Source organism: Phoca vitulina, unplaced genomic scaffold (assembly GCF_004348235.1).
Source record: "Phoca vitulina isolate PV1807 unplaced genomic scaffold, GSC_HSeal_1.0 scaffold33, whole genome shotgun sequence".
Taxonomy (NCBI): Eukaryota; Metazoa; Chordata; class Mammalia; order Carnivora; family Phocidae; genus Phoca; species Phoca vitulina.
Window position 1 is genome coordinate 17,831,266 of NW_022589736.1, and position 21,219 is coordinate 17,852,484.

At 41.4% G+C, this 21,219-nt stretch overlaps 1 protein-coding gene across 2 annotated transcripts in view; it reads right to left on the minus strand.

Annotated features, from left to right (window-relative positions):
* RSU1 (Ras suppressor protein 1) overlaps window positions 1-21,219 on the minus strand; it is a 191,303-nt gene that overhangs the window by 90,147 nt on the left and 79,937 nt on the right. The window lies entirely within an intron of this gene.

Genomic DNA, 21,219 nt, shown 5'->3' on the forward strand with positions numbered 1-21,219 from the left:
GTATGCAGTTTACCTGGCAGGAGGCTCACCAAAGGCCTTTCCCTATAAGCCCTATTGAGGAAGTCCATTTTCAGACCCCCAGTCTACAGGCAGCCAAGGCTACGTAAACATAGACACCCAGCAACCATCCTTCCCAAAACACATCCAAAGTACCATGTTTGTCCTCTTTTGGAACTCTACTTGCCGATTTTGTCATAACTGATAACTCAAAATAAGGAGGACACATTCTGGGATGCAAGTATACCATGAAGCACATAATTTCCTTGCTGATCTGGGCTTTAGAAATGAACAAACATTTTTACTGGGAAGATGATGTGATATTTCTTCTTAAAACAAAAGAATTGAGAGTTTCAATCTGTGTTCTTTTTGTTAGATGAACCTGTAACTATTCAGAAAAAAAAAAAGAAAAAGAAACAGAAGACCAATATAAAAGTGAATACAATTTATTTTTATTTATTTATTTATTTATTTATTTATTTGAGAGAGAGAATGAGACAGAGAGAGAGAGCATGAGAGGGGGGAGGGTCAGAGAGAGAAGCAGACTCCCCGCCGAGCAGGGAGCCCGACGCGGGACTCGATCCCAGGACTCCAGAATCATGACCTGAGCCGAAGGCAGTCGCCTAACCAACTGAGCCACCCAGGCGCCCAAAAGTGAATACAATTTAATAAAATGCTTTTAAAGAAAACTGATATTACCAAATATTACCAGTGAGTAATTCATCATGATCTTTCCAAAGCTATTTAGACTCTGTTGGTGTTAAGCACAAAAATAAGCAGATAAATTTCTCTCCAAGATTACCAATATTGTCAATTTCCTCATCTTAATGGTTAAACATCATTAGTCAGATATTAAATCATTTGGTAAATTAATGGGCTTTATTCTCTAAACCATGAGTCAGAAAACTGCCTAGGGCAAATGAAAATCCCAGAGCTGCACAAATTCCCTGCTGAGCTGGGTATCTTACTTCGGTGTGACCTTTTAGGCAATGGGCTATTTGTTTTTATCTTCACTTGGGGAGGGCTTTTAGCTTTCCAAGAATAAAACTGATCTCTCCTTTCAATTCCTCTGTTAATTCTTCTTTTAGGATCTCGTTTCCTATACTCTACGTCCTTGTCCACTCTTCTGTATCATTCTCTTATTACTTTTTTCTTCAATTTCCACTTTTCCTAAAAATGAATATAATGTCTGAAAAAAAGTTTTCCATGTAAAAATTACTTTAAAAAAAAATTCTGTATTTCTTAAGTGTCCTGTGTTAAATACACAGTGAATAGGTTGCCCACAGTTCTTAAGAAGCATGGTCATCGAGGGAAGGGCCCACAAGCCAGACATCAGTAACCATGGTGTAGCAAGTCACTAAGAAGTTGGGGGCGGAGGCACTAGAAGATGAACACCTCTCTTAAAACATTCACCTAATAAACAAGCTGCATTTACATATCTTCCTGTCTCGAAGGCCTGCCCACCGACATCAGCAGGAAATCAACCATGAAAAAACAAAAATAACAGAGACATTTGGAAAAAAATATATGTATTCCAAAGTGGCTAAGCAAAGAAGGAAGAGAAGTCATGAAAAGCATGAATTGCATAAGGAAGCAAAGCAATTCCTAAGCAAAGGGATCTACTTGTTAGTGGCTACTCTGACCTAAAGATCATTCCTCCCTCTTCCCCAAAATTGTTTATCCTACTGAGAAATAGAGTCTGAATTTCTAATGGGTATAATTTGATCTGATGAACATCCAGGACTCCCCATCATTCATATGTTACCACGAATTAACTCAACTGGGATCACAGGGATACTATTCTTTAGTTTGTGGAAGAAGAGTTGGGGGGAGGAGGGAGGGAAGTAGGAGCCCAGAGCACTTCTCACCATGCTGTATTTTCAGGGTGCTGCGTCAGTGTGAGAGCACCGTGGACCAGGGAAAGGCTCTAGGAAGGAACCCCCCCCTTCCCCCGCCAGGCAATCCTCAGTTATTCTAAATTTGCTCAGGGACGACGTCCATGGACAGTGAGAGAAAGAGGACTCTCTTCCTTCCTGGGCTGTACCACAAGTTCCCTTCCACCAAGGTCCAAGGGTTGCCCCAAGAATGCAAAAGTACAGGTATACTATGAGCAAAGCAAATTTTAATGGATCAGCTTTGAACCTGAGGTCCAGGTACATTATTTCTGTGGGAAAGATGAGCCTGCTTTCTACCACCTACAACCTACATACCCACTTGGGAATGTACATGGCCTCTTGTTAACTTATTAACAGCCTCTTGCGAAGCCAGCAGCCTTTTTAGTGAAAATCACGTACTAAAGTTCCATGCTCCCTGACTGCCACACATGGAAGACAGAGCTAGGCGAATAATGCCAAGAAAGGTCAGCCGTGTTCTCTGGGCCCTTTTGTCTGAAGCCTCTAACCCCCCGGAGATCTGTCAGTCCCTAGCAATGTCTCTATTTAAGTGCTGTCAATGGAGACAGAAGAGACAGAGGGGACTGCTAATGACGTCTGCTAAGTGGAGCTCGCAGGAGACACTGGATGTGGGCTAGACACATACCCTTTGGGGAAAAGGAGTGTGAGAGTCGGGGTACACACAAAGGATCATGAGACAGATCCTCACGAGCATTTCCATTTCTCCCCCTTCACACTCATCTGTGCATTCTAGCTGGAGGGGGTGGGGGCCTGGGTTACCCTCCCCCACCCCCATGTGTTTATTTTAGTATGGAACGACTCTACTGAATCAGGTGCCCAGGTCCTCCCAGGGCTACCGGGACTGGGAGGTCACTAGAAAAGAGCGATTCAGGTTCCCCAGGGAGACAAACCGCCCCCGCCCCCCCAGAACGACAGCTTTGCGGTCGAAGCTGTGCTTTCTTTGTAACAAAGAACCCTGAAAACCATGCTTAGCGTCCACGGCCAACCTTAGAGCCAGCCACTCTTGCAGGTGACGGAGCTGGAAATGGCACGCGCCCACCCGGGCACGGACTCTTCAGAGCGATAACCAGGCTTGGTGTTAGGAGGACGGTGCTTATTTTGTTTTTCAACTTTGTGTCATCAGCAGCGGCGGCGAACACATTCCTTACCTCGGTGCAGCTGTAATCCTCCTAGCCCGCTCTCTGGCCCCCGCTTCCTTACCTCACGGCGCGCCGGCCCGGAGGGCAGCAATTTCAGAAGGGGGTTAATATAATTAGAGTAAAGCTGGGCCATGATACTGTGTGAAAAGACGACACCCGTCTCATATTGGCGGAGCAACAAGTTACCCTCGCCTCGGCAAAGCTCATCTGTCAGCTGTGGGAGGTAGGTTCCCTTTTAAGTAATAACATGCAGGAAGCACCTCACCCGGCTGTCAGTCAGGATGCAATCCCCCTCACTGCCGCGCTGCACGCTTCGGTGCGTCTAGTTAGGCGCCCTCAGCCAGCTCCTTTATTAGAAGCCTGAGCGGCGCGCTGGCGGTGTTCTAACAAGGATCAGGCAGCAGGATTAAGCACTGTGACAAAGAGGATCTAATAAGCTAGAAAGTGGTGCATCTACAGACACGCTGGCTGGCTCCCAGACATAGATTCACTCTGCTCCCTCTTCAGTGGGAAGGCCCAGGCCACAGGGGAAGCCAGCCAGCACCGTGATTAGTGGTGACCCCCTGACCGATGCTGCTATGAAGATCATATATCACTCAGAGCCGTATTCTGCAATCGCAAATTGGATTTTCCATTTTATTACCTGCAAGAGGACCACATATGCTTCTTGCTGGAGCCTCTAGTACAGTAAGCTTTGCTGTGTGCCCGTAATTTTGTAAACACTAAATCATGCAGAATAATTGGTCTCCTTGCTGGTTATAAATGGGATCGAATGCAATAGGCAATTGTGGGCCCATTAATAAGCATGGTCATTTTCGCTTATGGAAATTGGTTATTTTCATAATCACCCTGTTAAGAATTCTTCCGGAGTACTCCAAATCCTGAAACATGTGGCCAGTAAACATTATTTATCATATATTAAGCAATCCAGAGTATATGGGCAAATTTTTCACATCATCAAAGCAGCATTCCCTCCCTTCATAATTCCAAAATACCACAGAGTGCTTTTTAAATTAATGCACTCTCGAGGCCAGGTGCTCGCTCACAGAAATCTAAGGCCATGGTCTAACAAGGTAAAACTAGCAAACCATGGCTGATTGGGTAGTCTGTCATTAGTGTACTAGATCTGCCCAAACGCAGGTAACTGATTTGCTGTGGAAGGGGTCTAGATGGGATATTATGACAGCTGAAAGATCACCTCTGCTCTTCAGTGAATGCACACACAGAAGCGAACCACAAATGACTCCAACACAAAATAAAAGCTACGTTTAAGACCACTCCATACATAAAGAGATATTCTACACATAAATCTCTGTAATTCTTATTACTACATATTACACTGTTAATTACAGAAGTACATGATTACAGTTAACAACGGAAGATGGAAGGTTCCTGCTTTTTCACTTCCTTAGCAAAACACTTCACTGGGTGGAAAAAAATGGTCATAAGGATCATAAAATAATGCTGACATTGTAAATGTTTGTAGTAATAAAACACTGGAAACAAGCAGAATGTTCACCAACAGGTGAGGCAGAATAATGTATGTTCCAGCCTGACAGTTATTCCATGAATGGAATAGATTTTTTTGCATGCATTGACGTATAGAAAGAGGTCTACAGTGTAATTAAAAAAAAAATTAAGAGTATTCTAAGTTTGCTATGACTTATTTTTTGAAAAAAAAATCCCATATATGTGCATGAGTAATTGTTTATGTAAAAAAGAAAACAAGACACAGACATCAAATTGTTAATGTGGGTTTCCTCAAAGAGGGGTAAAAGTTAAGGCAGGACAGGGATTTGAACCAGCAGAACAAAGGGTAAACTATTCATTTTCTCTATCAAGAATTCCATGTGCTTACAAGTAGGGATGATTTTTATAATTAAAAAAGAACAAAGTGCGCTGAAAGGAAATGCCAAAAACAAATACAAAATACGTGAGGCTCATTAATTAGTGCCAAGGAGCGCATCTTATTTAAAAGAGCATCGTCCTACTGCAGTGAACACCAAGCTTTATAGATGATGGTCTATGAAGCCCTAACTGGATTGAGCATCTAAGTCTGAAGCTGTTTCCCTTTCTGCGCATCATCAATGCAATCAGAGTAAGCTGAGATGTCTCATGACAGCTCTCAAATGTATTCTGTGGGGAATTCGAGGCCATCCCGTCATCCTGGCAATTGTCTGCTTAGCCTTTCCGGCAACACATTTTTAAAATAGGCATTCTGCTCATTTAATACACCCAACGCACTGCTGCTTTATGATACATACTTAAACAAACGGTTGCTCTTCCAATCTAGTCAGGGGAAGAGTACAATTTAAATAAAAAAAAAAAGAAGAAAAACAATACCCTGCCAAGGGGCTCGAACAAAAGTGGCATCTGATTTATGTGTATGCCTGTGTAAAAGGGTTCAGAAGCCCTTTTCACCAATGAAGAAAAATAGCATTTTACACAGGTTTCCCTCTGATGCTCTTCTTGGCCATTGGATGTCTATGCTCCAGGGTCAGATGGAAACAAGGGGCCCTCGGTCGCTCGTAAATATGAGTACCCACCGACAGAGCAGAGGTAACCCCAATGCACGCCACCATAATCGCGTCAATCTTGCGAGTCTCCTTCTCTGGATGTTAAATAAATAATTCATGTTTTCAACCCGCCGGTCACGTAGGATTTCCCAATCATTCTTTCAAATGTGGGAGGTAATCTCATTTTTGCTTGCCAGATTTCCCTTTTATTATGTAATGCTATCAAGTGTAGACAAAAGCCCAGGAGATGTGGCCAGAAGACCAGGCTCCTGATCCCAAGTAACATTTCATCAACTTTTTTTTCCCTGAGCTTCGGTTTCCTCAGCTGCCCTGTGGGGATAATAGTACCAATTGACAGGCCCCTGGACAGCAGGCAAAAAGTGTATAAAATGGTTCTGTAAACTGGAAGTCACTCCATAAGTATAAAATATTCTTCTCGTTATTATTATTTTAAGTGAAATCTGCAAAGGAGTGAAAATGTACACTTCAAAACAATTTGCCTAAAATAGGTTTGCTCAAGGAATTTATAACCTCCCCAAACTGAATGCACAGTAAGTCAGTATTATTTACACGGTGACCCTCTTAGGAGGAAGGGGCCCCTGTTCATAAGCTTCTCAAAGGTCTGGGATCAAAAAGGAGGGTAAGATCAACTTTAGGGCCACTGATTTCTTTTCCTGCAAGACTGAAAGATCCCTACATGGCCGCGGTCTGAGGCACCCTCCTGATGTCAGTTTCCAGAGTGCCCTGGGACTTTCACTGTCCTCTCCACCCTCAGCCTCTCAAGTTTCCTGGTTCAGGACACCCTTCTGACCACGTGGGAAGCGGGAAATGTCAACACCAAGGGAGCCTCAGTCCCCCTGGAGACTCCAGGAGAAGTCACTGATTAATGCAATATAAACTAAAATAAATGTATGTTCAAAAGATTAAGTTTCAGTATTGTGACTTTTTATAGGATTGATAAAAGTATCACAAACCAGCCTTCACTAGAGCTGTGCAAGAGAAACGTATACAGAACGGCCACGGTACTGATTTTAAAGCATTTTTTCTGCCAGTTGAGCATTTACTCAACATTCTATCTCAGGTTCCTTCAACAATTCCCTCACTAGCAAGATCTAATATTAATAATATCATTATGTAATGGATTTGTGATACTACAGACAGAAACAATTTGTTGTTCTCTTCCTTAAAGTCCCTCTAGTCCCTGGCTACTCCCTAAAGCCCAGGGTACATGGGACTCACTATCACATCCACGAGGCCCACTTGCTTTTGCTCCAGAGCACACCTTTAGAAGAGCTACAACTCCCTTTCAATGAAACGTATGACATCTTTAAGAAGTAAGGGGCAGACCGTTTAAGGAAAGTAAACTTTAGAAATTAACACCCTTAACATGTAAGAGACAAAATCCAAGGTGGTACCTCCCGTTCACGCTGTTTTTTGTTTTTTGTTAAGGATTTTATTTATTTGAGAGAGAGAGAGAAAGCACAGAAAGAGGGTGAGAGGGAGAAGCAGACTCCCCGCTGAGCAGAACCCGATGTAGGGCTCGATCCCAGGACCCTGAGATCATGACCTGAGCAGAAGGCAGACGCTCAACCGACTGAGCCACCCAGGCACCCCTCCCATTCATGCTTTTGAACACCAAAGTGTAAGGGAATGCAAAGACTAGAGGACAGCAGATTATATCCTGTTCACTTGCAGTTCGTAAACATCCTTCTATCAAACTGGTACATATTCAAAAGGACTGTAATTCCCAGGGTTGGCCAAGGTTCAAGGATTAGACACTTCCCGACATGGCTGGTCTGAGGACAAAATGGCACCTCTTTAAAGAAAGGTGATTTGGCAATATACAGTAGGAGCGACAAAAATGTTCATACTCTCTGACCCAGTAATTGCATCCTAGTAATAAATTTACGCTAAGGAAATGATCACAGATATTCCCAATGATTTATGAATACAAATTTTCAATTCAGTGTTGCTTATGTTCCTCCTCAACATCTGGAAATAGCTCAAATGTCTAAGGGGTTGGTTAATAAATTATAAGCACTCATATTATGTAGCCATATCATTAAAAATGTTTTCAAATAGGGCGCCTGGGTGGCTCAGTCGTTAAGCGTCTGCCTTCGGCTCAGGTCATGATCCCAGGGTCCTGGGATCGAGCCCCGCATCGGGCTCCCTGCTCAGCAGGAAGCCTGCTTCTCCCTCTCCCACTCCCCCTGCTTGTGTTCCTGCTCTCGCTATCTCTCTGTCAAATAAATAAATAAAATCTTTAAAAAAAAAAAAAAGTTTTCAAATAAAATTTAATGACATGGGGTAATGGTCATGACTTAATATTCAGATGAACACAATAGGCTATAAAACTCATAGTATGGCATGTTTTTAAAAAGCATAAGTATCTACATGTATACATAGGAAAAAGACTAGAAAAAAATACAGCTAAGTAGGTACACACAAGAATAGAGACAAGACAGGAGGGAAATACACTCAGAATCCTAACAGTGGTCATTTCTGAATGGGAGGATCAAGAAAGTTACGCTTTTCTGTGTTTCTCAGATTTTCTAAAGCAGTGGTTCTCAAACTTGAGTGTGCATCAAAATTTCCTGGAGGCCTTGTTAAAACTTACAGAATTTTTGATTTAGTAAGACTGGGGAGACACAAGAAACGACAGGTTGTTGGCAAGGATATGGAGAAAGAGGAACCCTCATGCACTGTTGGTGGGAATGCAAACTGGTGTAGCCACAGAGGAAAACAGTACGGAGGTTCCTTAAGAAGTTAAAAATAGAACTACCCTATGATCCCGTAATCACAGTACTGGGTATTTACCTAAGAATACTAAAACCCTAAGTCAAAAAGACAGATGCACCCTTATGTTTATTGCAGCATTATTTTTAATACACAAGATACAGAAGCAGCCCAAGTGTCCACCAACAGATGAATGGATAAAAAAGATGTGGAGATGTGTGTGTGTGTATAAAAATGGATAAATATATATAAATACATAAAAAAGAATGAAATCTTGACATTTATACCAACATGGATGGAGCCAGAGAGGATTATGCTAAGTAAAATAAGTCAGTCAGAGAAAGACAAATACCATGATTTCACTCATATGTGGAATTTAAGAAACAAACGAACAAAGAAAAACAGACACCAACCAAAAAGCCAACTTTTAACCATAGAAAACAAACAGATGGTTACCGGAGGGGAGGTGGGTGGGGGATGTGTGAAATAGGTGAAGTGGATTAAGAGTACAAGCATCAAGGTGAACACTGAGTAATGTACAGAATTACTGAATCACTACGTTGACAGAAGGTTTTTTAAATTTTAAAGAAAGCAAAAAAAATTAAATCTTGAGTATTGAAATCTGTTGAACTTTTACATATTATTACTAGTTCTACTGAAGATGTCAAAATAAGCCCCACAAATCAATGAATGCTTACCATTATCATAATCTTTGTCGTTGTAATTATAATCACTATTATTTGCCTAGCACGTACCACGTGCCAGACGTACCAGACGTCGCTTCTAGACCTTTGAATTTTGCACACATTACTCTAAGCAGTCACTACAATCTAGCATGTAAAGTATTATCATTTCATTTTAAAAAAGCGACCACCTGGGTGCCTGGGTGGCTCAATCAGTTAAGCGACTGCCTTTGGCTCAGGTCATGATCCCAGGGTCCTGGGATGGAGTCCTGCATCGGGTTCCCTGCTCAGCGGGGAGTCTGCTTCTCCCTCTACCCCTCCCCCCTGCTCATGATCTCTCTCTCTCTCTCTCTCGAATAAATAAAATACTAAAAAAAAAAAAAAAAACAACCACTAACATTCCGGGAGGTTAAGGTCATCCGACTAGTACAAGGCAAAGCTGGGATTCAAAGGCCAATTTATCTGGTTCTTGCAAAGCCCCTGGTCTTTCCAGGACAGGACACGCATCTCCTCCTACTGCAAAAAGGTATTGAGTGAGGTAGTGTTGGAATAGTCAGTAACTTGACAAGGTTTAAAGAGCCCCGGGAAGGCATATGCAGAAATACTCCCCCTTAACCCCCTTGTGGGTCCAGAATTCTATCATCAGAAACATTATCTTAAGGGTTGAAAGCCTAGTTGCCGCCAGGTATTCTCTTTTTATATGAAAACACCCTGGAAGAGTAATGCATTAGGTTGATACACTTTCATTAACAGGACAGAGCACTTTTAACAGGTGGCATTAATACAGACACACACTCCCCTAATCAACCCTTTTCAACCAACATCTGAAATGGTACTTTGAGGTTGCATGGGTTACACATATTCTAACTGTAACATTACTTAGAACCTGATCAAGAGTTAGATGTAAGTACAACTCCAGAGCCCATTAAGGGAAGTTTGGAGGGTGTGAGGGTCTTTGGGGATCGAGTCTTAAGCACATCTAGATTTCTATAGAATTTTATTTTCCAAATTATGTGAAAAGAGGAAATGACTTCTCAGATAACTTTATAGGAGCTAAAGGGCCAAACAAATACAAACTGATCCAATCAGTGTGAATATGATCCCTTTTTTTTTTTTTTTTAAAGATTTTATTTATTTATTTGCCAGAGAGATAGAAAGAACACAAGCAGGGGGAGCGGCAGGCAGAGGGAGAAGCAGGCTCCCCGCCGAGCAGGGAGCCTGATACGGGACTCGATCCCAAGACCCCGGGATCATGACCTGAGGCAAAGGCAGAGGCTTAACCTACTGAGCCACCCAAGTGTCCCATGATCCCATCTTCTTAATAATAATAATTTTAACGACCCTCTCAAATGGCAACAACTTGTCTTTTTAATGGCTAACCTCAAAAACAGTTGCTTTTTAAAAAAAAACAAAAAAAAGTATGGCAATTTTTCAGCCAATAGTACTAATACTAAAGTTTAAATGTCATTGTAATATATTACCAGGTACTTGGTTCATATGGAAGTATGAAATGAAATTAATTTTATTTTTTTATTTATATATAAATACCCTTGAATCCAACTTTATTAAAGGTTAAGTAAGGGATCAACCTACTACACAGAACCTAAACTTAAGTTCTATGTAAAAATGGCTTGTTTCGGCTTTGCTCCTCACTCTAGAGCTTACATTTTTATTACTTTGGTGCCATGTGTTACGCTCTCTGCAGAGGCTGGAGATGGTAAGAGTGCAGATATTATGTCATATAAAATATGTACTAATTAGGAACTGTGAGTGACACAAATGCTAAGTCTACAAGAAAAACTGCAACAATTGTAACTTAATTTCCAGTGAATTCAAAATTACGCTAAAAGAAACGCCAAATGTTCTTTAGGTAATGTACTAACAACCCATTTTAATGAGTTTTGATGAACTTCTGCTTATTTTCAAGTTTAACAATAATAGCTCAGAACCAAGATGCAATGGAAAGAAAACCACAACTATCTTTAAAGCAGGGTTTCCATGCGTGTAAATACACACATGCATGTGGACACCCACCTACACACTCACCCTACCCCAGGACTTGAGAAATAAAATAAAAGCAAAAACTACATCCTATAGCAGAAAAACCATAGAGTTGGGGTAAGTTTCTACTTTTACAGATAACTATATACTTTCTTTCAGTATAAGTGATATAAGGCAAATAAATATCCCAAACTAATAAAAACAAGAGGACCTTACTGTCTGGTGCTAATCTAGAGTCAAGCAGAGGCCAAAGATAGAAGCTAATGAATACGTTTAAAAAATTTAACAATAAGGCTTAAGAAACACGAAAGCAAAATAACCACAACTCAAGGTAAAAAAAAGTCTACCCCGCTTCCCCAGGATCTACTTAGACAATTTACCATTCCTAACATATGAAGAAAGTATTAACTATAAATAACAGAGAGAAAACAGAGATCCACCACAACTTGGGATTTGGGTGCGGATGACTGCATCATGAATTTGTTTCCAGTATTTTTGGAAAGCCAACTGTCTTGGGTTAAAAATATGAAATACTGCCACAGTTAACAATAAAAAAGGAAAGTACTATGATACTCTACTCAAGGGGAAAAAAAAAAAACAACAAACACAAATATAAAATTGTTTTCAATGTGTGAAGGTGCTTCAGAGACTCAATTTATTTACCAAAAAAAAACAGAGCTCACATTAGCCAAGTCCTGGCCTGACTCCAGGCCTTGGCACCTTGAAACGAGTTTTCTGACCATTACTGGTTTACACAGTGTGGTCAATCTCAAAACTCCAGCTTGCTACCATCAAATGTCAGACTATCCTGATCCTCCTTAACCATTATCATCATAAAAATGGTTATCAGAAAAAAAAGAGAAATAGAATTCGTGTGTTCTCAATGACAAGAGTTGTTTAAAACACAAAATGACAACCTTAAGTAGTACGTTATCTATATGTGACCTTTTATACACTATTTGCATTTATTATTTTATTTAATCTTCACAACCTGGAGATCTAAAAGAGATGTTCACAAGGGAAAAATTTTTGCTTGGTAGTTAATTTGACATCAGCAGATATAAACAGACAGTGTCCTATGGCCTCACCAAGAGCCAGTTCCCTGTATTCAGTAACGCAAATTTAAAATAGTAAAATGCTCAAGTCTAGGATAAACAAAGTAGGCTCTGCACAGTGGTCAGAATGGTGGCTGCCATTTTAAAAAACCTGTTCTTTAAAAATGCTATTGTGCAAAATCCTTCACAGGACGTCGACTCACCTTGCATCAACAACGTGGGACCTACTTGGGACGACCACGACCAAACGTGGCATGGCCTTCTGCTTCTACACCTACCTACGTGCCTTCTCCCCTGTGCCTCCTGACAGAACGTAACCCATTCAACGTCACCTCTTCACACAAGCCTGCCTGCACATCTCCACAGAAATTTGATCCCTGTGATCTCTGTCTACCACAGAGACTATTTCTGTTGCAGTACTTATTATATTTTATAATTTTGTTTGCTTGGTGTTTTCCCTTTGGTCTGTTTCTCCAACTCCACTATGCCTTCCATGGACCCAGAAGCAGTTAGGAACGGTCTTGCTCTGCGTGGCGCCTGGACGCGCTCGTAGCAGCGGCGGCTGAGTCTGTACTCCCGGCGTGTAACACCACACTGGAACTGTGACCAAAATGTTTCCGTTTCCGCGTCCCTCCCTATTAAAGAGGATGGGAATTTTGTCTTACACGTTTTTCTTCTCCTGGTGTCTTATCCGGGACGGTGATGTACTTCTCAAGTGGGATGAGAGGTTGGTCCCTGGAAGGGTGCCTTTCACAGGACTTGGAACAAAGTCTTAAAGGCAGCTACACACTTGTTTATCTACACCTCACCCCAGCCCCACCACAGATTGTGACCCCTCTGCTGCCCCGTTTGACGGAAGTGACGGACACTGGCGAGGTCAGTGAGCTGGGCATGGAAAGACAGCAGGGGAGCGGAGGAGAAAGACTAACAGCATTGCAGCAAGCTCTCAAAGGTGTGCCCGATCGGCGGACTGTCGTCACTGTTTACTCTTCAGCGCGCACAATTCCATGTCACCCCAACACAGAAAACAAAATGTACGGCATAAGTGATAAACAAATAATCTGAAAACGAGGAAAATGCTTTGTGTATTTATGTACCACTGACTAGCCCAGATGTCCTCTGTACATGATCTCAAAGGCACCTGAAAACGGAGAAGAGGGCTCCCAGTTAAGGAAAATGAGGTTTGGAGAGGATTCTGTCACTTCCTGAAGGCCATGGAGCCAGCAAATGGCGGCAATGAGATTCACGCCAAGGTCTGCTCCTTACATGCCACGCTAGGTTGTCAGAAAGGACCGTTTGCTTATTCTTGCCCATTTTTCCTCCTTTCTCTGTCTTCCCTTTCCAAGAAAAAAATGACAGTGACAACGGCAAACACTCTCTGAAGTGTGCTGGGGTCGGTGCAAAATGGTCGACTCTGCCTAAAACAGCACGTAACCTCGGCTGTGGTATAAAACACAGATATAAAATATTCTAGACAGCAAATAAATATATATACTTCAGAAATACATCTACAAATATAAATACTAAATAAAAATCAAATAGAAAACAGAAATGCACAGATTCACCGAGTACAGACAGTAGCTGAACTGCATAGATGATCTTGATTTCATGATACAGAACAGTATGTAGGACACCAACGGGAACATTTCGGGAATGAAAAAGTCCTATGAATTTCACAGTTAATTCAGGTTTGGAAGAAAACCCTCTTCGCTTCCTGCTAAACATTTTCTCCTGTACTGGAGTTTCTCTTAAGTCTACCATACCAAAAATAAATTACTCCAAGGAGCGCAATTGGTGGCTCAGTCAGTTAAACGTCTGCCTTCGGCTCAGGTCATGATCCCAGGGTCCTGGGATCGAGTCCCACATCGGGCTCCCTGCTCAGCGGGGAGCCTGCTTCTCCCTCTGCCTGCCTGTGTTCCTCCTCTCGCTCTCTCTCTCTCTCTCTGGCAAATAAATAAAATCTTCAAAAAAAAAAATAAAGTTAAGCATCTTCAAGACACAGACCCATCTAACATTTACAGCAGGGCCAAACAGATGATACTCCAGAAGATGGAGGTCAGGGGGAAAAAAAAAAAAAAAATCAAGCTTTCTGAAGAGCACACTACTTGTATATAATTCAAACCACTATATATTTATGTAAAATATTATGTAGCTTATTTCTATTAATTGACATAATTTGAGCTGAGGGAGTCAAGCATGTGGCAATCTGATTTCATTACTCTTACTGACATTTCTAACTATGGGTACCATTTGGTGGATCAGAAAGAGAAGGATGCAATTAGACATGAAGGTTAAATTTCTCTTTGATTATACAATATCCAGTATTTTTTCACCCTTTAGAAAAAAACACTTCCTCAAAGATGTTGCTGACGCTTTAAATCTTTAAACTCTGTACATTTGTCAAAGAAGTGCTGCTCCTTTGTAAAAGTTATGGCTCTGTCTTCAGGGGGCTGCCATGTTGGTACCAAATTACACACAGCAGAACAAAAAGCACCTCACTACAGTTCAGTGAGGCACAGGAGCGGCCTCCAATGGCCCTTCTCAGATGCTATTTGATGATGAATGATAATATTAAGCTCCTACTTGAAGGCAGCCTACAATAAGTCTCCATTCCCTGATATTAAAAACCTGGAAAGGAACATAAAGCTGGCCTCCTACTATAATTTACCCCACTGGTTAAAGCACTCTTCTGAGATAACCAGCCTTAACTAGAGCAGGACAGGAAAGAGGTTGGCAAGAGGCTGGATACGGAAGGGTGGAGGCCCAACGCCAGGGGAGGATGGGAGAGGGCACCACAGGGGCACTGTTTTCCTGGACTGGTCAATCTGCACGATCAGCCTTAGATTTTAAATGTACTTACTCAAATCTACGGTAACTTAGGAGCCATCCGATTAAATGGCGTGAAAGCATTTCTCTGTATTCCCCTTCCTTAAAATCCATCAGCGGAGAGGAGAGAATGAGCTCTTGTGCAATAAGTAAAATGTCACCACCTCATATCACGAATTATGATGAACGGTAGCTGAATTCTGGGAAATTTCAATCCACGTTGGTAGTGGACATACAGCTCCTCAGAATTCAAACATGGTAGATATTTTTGTAACAGTCCTAAAAGCTCCATCAAATGACCCTTTTGTTTGAAGTGCTGATACTTCAGTGTGAGGGTCTGCTAGAAGACAAGGGGAGCAGTGAATAATCCCAGAGAAACCCCGCTCCACAGCCAGCAGCCCAAAGGGAGCTGTTGGGCGACGTGCAAACAAGCATCTTCACTCCCTGAGGAAGGAGGGAGAGGAGCAACACTGTGAGAGCCTCTGATTCCACTGCTGGCCCCCAAGGAGCAAGGTCTAAAAAGTGGGAGAGATTCTGCTTTAAGCAAATACGTAGCTCAAATGAGAAATGGGACTGATGCCTGGATAACTCACATCCCGAGAGCGGTGAAAACAAACGAAATCCAGCTATATGCAACAATACAGATGAATCTCAAAACACAATGTCAAGTGAAAGAAACCAGAATACATACTGAGTGGTTCCCTTTATATAAAATTCAAGCACAGCAAAACTAAATAATAGTATCGGAACTAAGGACCGTGGTTACCTTGGGGCAGAACGGAAGGCCTTGCACTTGATCAGGAGGAGGCCTGAGGGGGACTTCTGAGATGCTGTGGGTTTTCTATTTCTTGACCTGTGTAGCTGTTGCTTGAGTTTATACAGGGTGATAATTCACTAAGCTATAAGTTTATGTCCTATGGACTTTTATCTATGTGTGTTATGCTTTAATAAATATAGTGGAGAAAGAAGGAGAGAGAAAATAAATAAGTAATCCTACAGCTATCCTAAAAGAAAAAATGAGTCACTCAGTAAGTGACAAAAATCAGACTGCCCTCTGATGTTGCCCTCGTAACATTCAACATCAAAAGACAATGGCTACAAAGTTCTAGGAAAAGTTGGGGCGCCTGGGTGGCTCAGTCGTTAAGCGACTGCCTTCGGCTCAGGTCATGATCCCAGGGTCCTGGGATCGAGCCCCGCATCGGGCTCCCTGCTCCACAGGGGGCCTGCTTCTTCCTCTCCCACTCCCCCTGCTTGTGTTCCCTCTCTCGCTGTGTCTCTCTCTGTCAAATAAATAAATAAAATCTTTAAAAAATAAAAAATAAATAAATAATATTAAAAAAGAAAAGAAAAAAAAAAAGTTCTAGGAAAAGAAAAGGTTACTCAGTATTTTTATACCCAAATTACTTCTCAAATAAGAAAGGGCAGATATTCCCAAGTATGCAAGAACTCAGGACATAAAAGAGTCTCTCTGAAAAACAACTACCTAACAATTAAATCTAGCCAATTAAGCAGTAAGTCAAAAAGCCATCAACCCATTTTGAAAAAAAAAATAGTTTAAAAAGATAGTTACATATATTTATGTATAAAACTTTGGTATCTATCTCTATATACAGATTGACAATTATGTATGAGACACCTCAATGTTATCCGTAATTTTTGTTTGTTCTTCATTTGATTTTCCTCTCTTAAATACAAATAAAATTTAACATTTTAAAAACCACTGTTCTTTGGGGCGTGTGGGTGGCTCGGTCTGTTAAGTGCCCAACTCTCGATTTCAGCTCAGGTCATGATCTTGGAGTTGTGAGACTGAGCCCCGTGTCAGGCTCCATGCTGGGTGTGGAGCCTGCTTAAGATTCCCTCTCTCCCTATGCCCCTCCCCCACTAAATATATATATTGTTTTTTACTTACATAGTTGCCTTTCTACCTCTTGACATACCCTTCTGTCCATGTCAAGAGACTCCTCTCAAATGATGGTCACTGAAATATAATAATTATGTTGCTGAGATTTTGAGTGAATTTTTTGATCTTTTTGAATGTTTTATTTAAAATAATGAATATAAATTACCGTATAATAGCAATACAGTGTATTATTTTCCAAACTGAATTAGTTGGTATCCCTTCATTTTAGCCTCCACCATCCCTACCCCCCACCAAAAAAAAAAAAAAAAAAAAAAAAAAAAAAAAAGGCCCTAAATGTAATGTACCTAAAAACACAGACCTCATTACCTATAATCTGTATCTACTGGACCAAGTGAGCCACGGGGTTCAAGGAAGAGCCACTGCCTTAATGACAACATAGGATCCCGCACAAGGAAAGGAACTGTACAGGATCTGACTGTTTTACAAACAGAGGACATATTCCAATGGCTAAACCTGCTTTCTTGTTAATCAAAACCAACACTCTGAACTCCAGGACATTTTCTCTAATAACTTACCTGGAGTTAACAAGGGAGGAGTTTCAAGCAACTAATTACTGCATATCCCAACGCAGCTGCCAGTTGGCGGCGTCCGCGGAGATGCCCACCAGTGAAGGAGCAGGCTGCCACCCTCACCCCTGCAGTGACAGCCGCCGCTGACTTGAGAGTCAACTCATCTGGGAGGCAAGAGCGAGGATGTTGCGCCTGGCTGCATCTTTTCTAATAATTACGTGGAGGAGATAAGTGGAATGGAGACAAACGGATACGAATCCTCCCAAAGCACCCAACTCAGTTTTTACATTAAACAAAAACAAACTCTACCTTTTCTGGGATAAGTAAGTGTTTCTGGTCAATTCACAATCACCGAGAAGGCCAATTAAAGTTCAAACATAAGCTAGTAAGAATTTTAGAAATCCTTTTCCTTAAACACAGTGGACGGCTGTTCAACTGCAGATTACAGCTACAAACATCTAAGTATCACTAACCGTGCAGGGCAGTCAGAGAGCTGGACTTTCAAAGTTCACATCTCTCAAAAGACACAGTACATCTAACTCAGGCCACTGTTTTTGGCACAAGTTTCAAGACTCTTAAGACTCTTCAAGACTCTTTAGAAGAACGTTTTGCATTTTTCATTCCAGAACCATACTGTGAACCAGGTCCTGAAATTTCCAGTGGTGAAATGAGTAAACATTAACAGTAAAGTGATAAAATAAGAAAAATGTAAAAACAGTACTGAAGACACCTCTAGCCAAACGGCGCCGTGCTAATGACTTCTACTTTTAGATGACAAGTCGTGCTATTTAAACAACCAAATTTCACTGCAGACATCCTTCAGGAACAGGTACTAAGGCAACCATGCCGATGCCAGGCTGTGGGGAGCTGTGGGGGGCTGTGGGGAACCGGGGGAGGAAGAGCGCCTCGATATATTGATAATGATCCAAAACACCGCCACAAACTTGAAAAATTATCTGAGGAGAAACTAAAAACTGGACCTAATTCAACATCCATCTGGCATCTCTGAAAAAGAAGTAACTTAGGACTCCCTGTCTTTAAAAACTTTGATATTTCAAAGCTGCAAGTAAGGAAGACTCAAGTCTTCTGAACGAGATTATTTTAAAGACATTTTTGTGGTTGACATTTGAGTGATATGCCCGGACATGCCATCTTTGCTTGATTCCTCAGGTTTGGAATATTAAGCTGTTATCCGTAACTCACCCCCTCTGGCTGTTGTCAAAATACATCATCAAACACTCCTATTTCAAAATAGTTCTGTGTTAAAAATTGTTACTCATAATACCAATATGTAGAATGAGTGAAGCAAGCAATACAAACTTCATTTCTCCTCAATATGAATAATGAAAATCAAGTCAGACACACACCTACGCCCAACATCAAACGCAGACTCAAATTCCAGTGGAATTAGGATCCAGAAGTCAATAGATAACCATGCAGACCAGCCAGGTTACATGATTCTGGAGGATGGGAGGTGGGTCCACCAAGAAGCAGGGTAAAAAGAAATGATGTGCACAAACGTAGTTGCATTAGGAAGCTCGTGTGTCCATGTGTGATATGGAACAATGGCACCCCAAATATCTTCATATCCCAATCCCCGGAACTTGTGAGTGTCAGCTTATATGGCAAAAAGGACTCTGCAGATGTGATTAAGTTAAGGATTGTAAAATGGGAAGATTACCTGGGTGGGCCTGATGTCATTGCAGTGGTCCTGCTAGGAGGGATGGGGAGCAATCAGTGGGAGGACCCCAGACCAAAAAATGCAGCAAATACTAGAGGCTGAAAAAGGCAAGGAACTGGATTCTCCCATTGAGCCTTTTGAAGGAACCAGCTCTGCTGATACCGTGATTTTGGGTCCGTGAAATTGATTTCAGATGTCTGGCCTCTAGAACCATAAGAGAATACATTGGTATTGTTTCAAGCCACTAAACTCATGGCGATCTGCTATAGAGCCAAAAGGAATCGAATACACTGTGGAAAAAATATTCCGGGTGCTCAACTACATTAACTCTTTCAGCTATTCACAACATCACCTTTTTCAAAACGCCTCAACAGACGAGTCATAAAATGTCTATGAACATTGTTACCTCTCTGTCACACAAAGTGAGAGTAACATATTACATTTTTACTTTGACACAGAAAATTTGCAAAATATGCCTTCATTCTTACAGAAGCTATAAAACATTAGCAACAGTATAAAAACAAATACGCCCTTCCTATCAGACCTGAGAAATAAGCATTCTTCTGTTAAACCTATTAACCTCCATGCCGCTCTATTCTACTGGTTGTCTTCTGTGTGTGGTAGAAGTTTCAGTCAAAGAGAAAGAAAAATTATTGGCCAATCCCAAGCCCCCTGGCTACTCCTACTGGGGAAGGGAGTGGTGGGGGGACAGGAAGGCTGGAAAACCAGCAGAAAACTGCCTGTCAGTTATGTGCTCACTGCTCTCTTCCCTACTCATCACGGCCACGAAGGAATACAAAGGAGATGTGTGATGTCATCAACACAAAGACACTATGACTCTCAGAGGCAGTCAAGTCAGGACATCAGGTTAGGCAGGGGTTTCTCATAATTTTTTCAAAATGGCATTTGCTTCATGTTTATGCCAAAAATGGCTTGCAAAAACAGCTTTGTAATAATCCCCTCTGTGACCCTGCCCTTACTTCCTTTGCACAGTGATCCTGGGCTCAGTCTCATGACCTGCTTTGTGCAATGGGACATTAGCAAATGTGAACCAAGCAGAGACTTGGCAAGTGCTTGGCTGCCAGCCTCCCAGCCCCCACACACGTGAGACCATCCTCAATCACCAACCCACTGCTAACCCCAGATCCATGAGAAAGCCAAGTAAATACCAGCTGAGACAGTCTGGACCAAGCGAAGTGGCAGCAAATAAAATGGCTCTGTTTTAATCCACTAGGTTTGGGGGCAGTTAGTTGTGCAGTGAAAGCTAACTTGATATAGTTAATAAAGCTAACACAAACACATTGTAAAAATTTTGAATTAAAAAAAAAGAGTAGAAAAATAGAAATAACCTAGAGTCCCAATATACAAAGGTATTAGTCAAAAACTTTTTGATTAATTCATTTTAATGTAGCTATATAAACATACCCTATAATCAGAATCACACTGTAAATTCAACCTTACAGTGTGCTGTTGTTAGCATTTCCCATGACATTTTACATTCCATATTCTACCATAGTTTATTTAACCATTCTTTTATCGTTGGACTTTAAAGTGACTTCAAAACTTTCACTTTAAATACTGCTGCAATATATATATATATATATTTTTTTTTTTTTGTATAAACTTTTGACTGAGTTCTGGATTATTTCTTGAGGACAGATCCCCAGAAAGAAACATACTACAACAAAAGATGGGGAGCATTCCCCAGTGCCTATACATACAGCTAAAATACAGTCTGGGATGACCACGCTAATTTACCCTCCATCAGCAATGTATGAAAATGTTCATTTCACCAAACCCTCACCATCACTCTGTATTATTCTATTTTAATGTCTTCATTAACCGATATACTAAAAAAATGGCAATACGATTTAACCTGCATTTCTCTGACTGATAATAAGGGTGACTAATTTTTCATATGATTGGCCACCCATCATCTTATGAAACATGTGTTCTTGTGATAATCTTTCTTACTGAGAGATGAAAAGTACATGCCCTTTAATAGTAATTAAGTTGATAGGGTGAGGTCAGGGCAGAGATTTTTTAAAGATTTATTTATTTATTTATTTGAGAGACAGCGAGCACGGGAGTGAGCGAGCATGCAAGCAGGGGCAGGGGCAGAGGGAGAGAATCTCCAGCAGACTCCCCGCTGAGCACAGAGCCTAACATGGAGCTCGATCTTAGGACCCTGAGATCATGCCTTGAGCCAAAATCAAGAGTCAGACACCTAACCAACTGAGCC